The 6,690-nt window shown below is 36.4% G+C and overlaps 1 pseudogene; it reads right to left on the reverse strand.

The window, feature by feature from the left end:
- Positions 1 to 5,299: 5,299 nt before the first annotated feature.
- Positions 5,300 to 6,323, reverse strand: LOC113616665 (60S ribosomal protein L36a-like; annotated as a pseudogene).
- Between the last annotated feature and the right edge of the window lie 367 nt (positions 6,324 to 6,690).

Consider the following 6,690-nt stretch of genomic DNA (forward strand, 5'->3'; position numbering starts at 1 on the left):
TTTTTTTTTTTTTTTTTTTTTTTTTTTTTTTTTTTTTTTTGCGGTACGCGGCCCTCTCACTGTTGTGTCCTCTCCCGTTGCGGAGCACAGGCTCTGGACGCGCATTCTCAGCAGCCATGGCTCACGGGCCCAGCCGCTCCGCGGCATGTGGGATCCTCCCGGACCGGGGCACGAACCTGTGTCCCCTGCATCCGCAGGCGGACTCTCAACCACTGCGCCACCAGGGAAGCCCCTCATTGTAGTTTTGATTTGCATTTCTCTAGTGATCAGTGATGTTGAGCATTCTTTCATGTGTTTGTTGGTGATCTGTATATCTTCCTCGGAGAAATGTCTATTTATGTCTTCTGCCCATTTTTGGACTGGATTGTTTGTTTTTTTGATATTGAGCTGCATGAGCTGCTTGTAAATTTTGCAGATTAATCCTTTGTCAGTTGCTTCACTTGCAAATATTTTCTCCCATTCAGAGGGTTGTCTTTTCATCTTGTTTATGGTTTCCTTTGCTGTGCAAAAGATTTGAAGTTCCATGAGGTCCCATTTGTTAATTTTTCTTTTTATTTCCACTTCTCTAGGAGGTGGGTCAAAAAGGATCTTGCTGTGATTTATGTCATAGAGATTTCTGCCTATCTTTTACTCTAAGCGTTTCATAGTGTCTCACCTTACATTTAGTTCTTTCAGCGATTTTGAGTTTATTTTTTTGTATGGTGTTAGGGAGTGTTCTAATTTCATGCTTTTACATGTAGCTATCCAGTTTTTCCAGCACCACTTATTGAAGAGGCTGTCTTTTCTCCACTGTATATTCTTGCCTCCTTTATCAAAGATAAAGTGACCATATGTGTGTGAGTTTATCTCTGGGCTTTCTATCCTGTTCCATTGATCGACATTTCTGTTTTTGTGCTAGAACCATACTGTCTTGATTACTGTAGCTTTGTAGTATAGTCTGAAGTCTGGGGGCCTGATTTCTCCAGCTCCATTTTTCTTTCTCAAGATTGCTTTGGCTTATCGGGGTCTTTTGTGTTTCCATACAAATTGCAAAATTTTTTGTTCTAGTTCTGTGAAAAATGCCAGTGGTAGTTTGATAGGGATTGCAATGAATCTGTAGATTGCTTTGGGTAATGTAGACATTTTCACAATGTTGATTCTTCCAATCCAAGAGCAGGGTATATCTCTCCATCTCTTTGTATCATCTTCAATTTCTTTCATCAGTGTCTTATAACTCTCTGCATACAGGTATTTTGTCTCCTTAAGTAGGTTCATTCCTATATATTTTATTCTTTTTGTTGCAATGGTAAATGGGAGTGTTTTCTTGATTTCACATTCAGATTTTTCATCATTAGTGTATAGGAATGCAAGAGATTTCTGTGCATTAATTTTGTATCCTGCTACTTTACCAAATTCATTGATTAGCTCTAGTAGTTTTCTGGTAGCATCTTTAGGATTCTCCATGTATAGTATCATGTCATCTGCAAACAGTGACAGCTTTACTTCTCCTTTTCCGATTTGGATTCCTTTTATTTCCTTTTCTTCTCTGATTGCTGTGGCTAAAACTTCCAAAACTATGTTGAATAAGAGTGGTGAGAGTGGGCAACCTTGTCTTGTTCCTGATCTTAGAGGAAATGGTTTCAGTTTTTCACCATTGAGGACGATGTTGGCTGTGGGTTTGTCGTATATGGCCTTTATTTTGTTAAGGAAGGTTCCCTCTATGCCTACTTTCTGGAGGGTTTCTATCATAAATGGGTGTTGAATTTTGTCGAAAGCTTTCTCTGCATCTATTGAGATGATCATATGGTTTTTGTCTTTCAATTTGTTAATATGGAGTATCACATTGATTGATTTGCCTATATTGAAGAATCCTTGAATTCCTTGGATAAAACCTGCTTGATCATGGTGTATGATCCTTTTAATGTGCTGTTGGATTCTGTTTACCAGCATTTTGTTGAGGATTTTTACATCTATGTTCATCAGTGATATTGTCCTGTAGTTTTCTTTCTTTGTGACATCTTTGTCTGGTTTTGGTATCAGGGTGATGGTGGCCTCATAGAATGGGTTTGTGAGTGTTCCTCCCTCTGCTATATTTTGGAAGAGTTTGAGAAAGATAGGTGTTAGCTCTTCTTTAAATGTTGGGTAGAATTCGCCTGTGAAGCCATCTGGTCCTGGGCTTTTGTGTGTTGGAAGATTTTCAATCACTGTTTCAATCTCAGCGCTTTTGATTGGTCTGTTAATATTTTCTGTTCCTTCCTGGTTCAGTCTTGGACGGTTGTGCATTTCTAAGAATTTGTCCATTTTTTCCAGGTTGTCCATTTTATTGGCATAGAGTTGCTTGTAGTAATCTCTCATGATCCTTTGTATTTCTGCAGTGTCAGTTGTTACTTCTCCTTTTTCATTTCTAATTCTATTGATTTGAGCCTTGCCCCTTTTGTTCTCGTTGAGTCTGGCTAACCGTTCATCAATTTTATTTATCTTCTCAAAGAACCAGCTTTTAGTTTTATTGGTCTTTGCTATCATTTCCTTCATTTCTTTTTCATTTATTTCTGTTCTGATCTCTATGATATCTTTCCTTCTGCTGACTTTGGGGTTTTTTTGTTCTTCTTTCTCTAACTGCTTTATCTGTAAGCTTAGGTTGTTTATTTGAGATGTTTCTTGTTTCTTAAGGTAGGATTTTATTGCTATAAAGTTCCCTCTTAGAACTGCTTTTGCTGAATCCCATGGGTTTTGGGTCATCGTGTTTTCATTGTCATTTTTTTCTAGGTATATTTTATTTCCTCTTTGATTTCTTCAGTGATTTCTTGGTAATTACGTAGGGTATTGTTTAGCCTCCATGTATTTGTAATTTTTACAGATTTTTTCTAGTAATTGATACCTTGTCTCATTGTGGTTGGAAAAGGTACCTGATATGATTTCAATTTTYGTAATGATGTATTTTTTCCCAGCTTTGCTGTGCATGTTTTCAGTGTTTAAATAATATAAATACATAAAATATTGTTTAGCCTCCATGTATTTGTATTTTTTAGATTTTTTCCAGTAATTGATATCTTGTCTCATTGTGGTTGGAAAAGATACCTGATATGATTTCAATTTTCGTAATGATGTATTTTTCCCCAGCTTTGCTGTACATGTTTTCAGTGTTTAAATAATATAAATACATAATATATATATATAGAGATATATATATATATATATATATATATATATTTTTTTTTTTTTGGCGGTACGCGGGCCTCTCACTGTTGTGGCCTCTCCCGTTGTGGAGCCCAGGCTCCGGATGCACAGGCTCAGCGGCCATGGCTCACGCGCCCAGCCACTCCACGGCATGTGGGATCTTCCTGGACCGGGTCAGGAATCCATGTCCCCTGCATCGGCAGGCAGACTCTCAACCACTGCACCACCAGGGAAGCCCCATAATAGTTTTTAAAAGGTAGGAAAACACGTATGCAATGTCTGAATTATTGTATGCTCTTCTTAAATATCATTTTTAGTGTCTTCCTTTTTAACCATTCTGTTTTTCTATGATATGTAGGTTTGTTGCAACTTTTTGATATTGTAAGACGTTACTTAACATGTTTGTGCATGATTGCACTTGCTTAGAACTGCCTTATTCCCAATCATAAAGCTTTTCTTGAACTTTATTTTCTCATCAAGGGTTCTACCCTTGATTCACATCTCTTCTCTTTCTGTAAGTCTCTTAGGCAAGATATCCACCCATGCAGTAAGTTATTTCACTGCTGACTTCTCCCGTTTGCGTCACATTTATAAATCCGGATGCTTGGTAAACATTCCCAACCTTGATTTCCATAAATGTAGACCATGATCTTCCTCTGCCATCAACCACCATTGCTTACCTAGTCCCAGTATGAATTAGTAGCACCTGGTCCCCAAGCCCAATGCATAAGAGCCCTTCTGTGCTCCTCCTCCTCCTTCATCCTTCCCATAGTCAGTCAGTCACCAATTCTGCTTATTTTATTGGTTACCTATTTCTCAAATTTTAATCTTCTCTTCATTCTTACTACTACCTTGGTAGTTCAGACCCTCATCATCATTCACCGAATTATGCCATGGCTTCTTAACTAATCTCTGATCTTAACCAATCCTCTACTTGCTGATTTCTACTTCTTTAGCTTCTGCTATTCTAAACTCTGTTTTTCTACTCCAGTAGAAACACTTGTTTTGTTCAGTGCTTCCACGTCCCTACTCATTGTTTTTTTAATTGAAGTATAGTTGATTTACATTGTTGTGTTAGTTTCAGGTGTACAGCAAAGTGATTCAGATTTTGTGTGTGTGTATATATATATATATATATATATATATATATATATATATATATATTATGCCCACACATTCTTTTTCAGATTCTTTTGCACTATAGGTTATCACAAGATATTGAATGTCATTCCCCGTGCTGTACAGTAGGTCCTTGTTGTTTATATATCAGTATTTTATATATAGTAGTGTGTATCTGTTAATACCAAAGTCCTAATTTATCCTTCCCCGCCTTTCCCCTTTGTTAACCATAAGTTTGTTTTCTACATGAGTCTATTTCTGTTTTGTAAGTTCATTTGTATCATTTTTTTAGATTCCACATATAAGTGATATCATATAATATTTGTCTTCCTCTGTCTGACTTCACTTAGTATGATAATCTCTAGGTCCATCCATGTTGCTTCAAGTGGCATTATTTCATTCTTTTTTTATGGCTAATATTGCATTTTATATATATATATATATATATATACATATATATATATATTACATACATACATACACACACACACACACACACACACACACACACACACACCCCTCTTCTTTATCCATTCATCTGTCAGTGGACATTTAGGCTGCTTCCAGGTCTTGGCTATTGTAAATAGTGCTGTTATGAAAATTTGGGTGCATGCATCATTTCCAATTAGAGTTTTCTCTGGATATATGCCCAGGATTTGGATTGCTGGATCACATGGCGACTCTATTTTTAGTTTTTAAAGGAACCTCAGTACTGTTTTCCATAGTGCCCGCACCAATTTACATTCCTGACAACAGTGTAGGAGGGTTCTTTTTTCTCCTTACTCATTTTGATTTCTCTACCTGGAGTTCCTTAGGCAGATAAATACTAGAGTTCTCACAGTCTACTACAGTAGGTCAGGGCTGTGTTTTTTTTTCAGGGAATTTGTCCATTTCATCCAAGTTGGTGAATTTAGTGGCTTAGTTCATAATATTTTCTTATTCTTCTAATGTTAGTAGATCTGGTGATTTCCCCTTTTTCATTTTTGGTGTTGGTAATTTGTGCCTTCACTTTCTTGATCAGTCTGAGTAGAGGTTTATCAATTGCCTATTTTTTTTTTCCAAAGAAACAACTTTTGGTTTCATTGATTTTCTTTCTTTGTTTTTCTGGCTTTATTTCATAGATTTCTGCTCAGGTTTTTATGTCCTTCTCTTTGCTCTGAGTTTATATTGCCTTTCTTTTTCTAGTTTCTTAAGGTGAATTCTCATTAGAGCATTGATTTGAGACCATTCTTTTCTTCTTAATGTAAACTTATTTTTTTGAAGTTAACATAACCTCAAGATTTTATTTCCCTTATAATAAAACAAAAGGTGAAGCCCAGAACGGGATGATTTGGCCTCTTCTCTTGTTGTCTCTTCCCAGTTCATAATGCATGCATCTATCAATAGCTGGCATTCTTTTAGATGTATAATAGGGCTTAAGCATTCAAGCCTTAGCACAATTTTCTTTGTAGTTTTAGCCTTTGCCGGAAAATCCACTTAGCCTGCTCACCATAGCCACTCTACTTCCTGTGGTAACACTGCTTTCCTGGGACAGGCCAGAATCCTTGCCCTTCTTGTACCATGTCATTTTGTTGGGTTGTGCTAGTCACACTTCTTATAGAAAGTCTAGTGGGTCTTAGGAATGTTTACCATGTTTACCGGGGTACTATCCCTATAAATTTTTAATGCTTTGAATTTCCGTGTAAACACTGATTTATTTATATCCCACAACTTTTCATGTGTTTTCATTTTCAATTCAAGTTTTTATAATTTATCATTTGACTTTGAGTGATTTAGAAGTGTGGGAAATTTTCCAAATATCTTTCTATTCTTGATTTCTAATTTAATTATGTTGTGAATTCAAAGTATTAATTCAAAGTATTGAGAACATACTTTGTACAGTTTCAGTTTTTTAAACTTTGTCGAGATTTGACTTATGACCCAGTATACTCTTGGTGACTATTTCATATTTACATATGACTCACTTATAGCCAGCCCTTCGTATCCAAGGTTCTTCTGTATCCAAGGTTCCACATCCATGGATTCAACCAATCAGGGATTGTGTAGTACTCTAGTATTTACTTTTGAAAAAAAATCTGCCTATGAGTGGATCTGTGCAGTTCAAACCCGTGCTTTTCAGTGGTCAGCTGTACTTGAAAAGAATGTGTATTCTGCTGTTTGTTGACTAGAATTCTCTATAAATATCAATTAGGTCAAGTTGGTTTACAGTGTTGTTCAGGTCTTCTGTGTCCTTACTAATTTCTTTTGTGTTCTTTTATTACTAAGAGGGTTGTTGATGTGTCTGACTATAATCATGGAATTGTCTGTTTCTCTTCTGAGTTCTAGCAGTTTTTGCTTCATGCCATTTTGAAGCTCCAATCTTAGGTGTATATACATTTAGGATTCTTATGTCTTGGTGGTGAATTGTCCCCTTTA

The sequence above is a fragment of the Aethalodelphis obliquidens genome, unplaced genomic scaffold (assembly GCF_003676395.1).
Source record: "Aethalodelphis obliquidens isolate GAN/ISIS:26980383/991018 unplaced genomic scaffold, ASM367639v1 scaffold304, whole genome shotgun sequence".
NCBI lineage: Eukaryota > Metazoa > Chordata > Mammalia > Artiodactyla > Delphinidae > Aethalodelphis > Aethalodelphis obliquidens.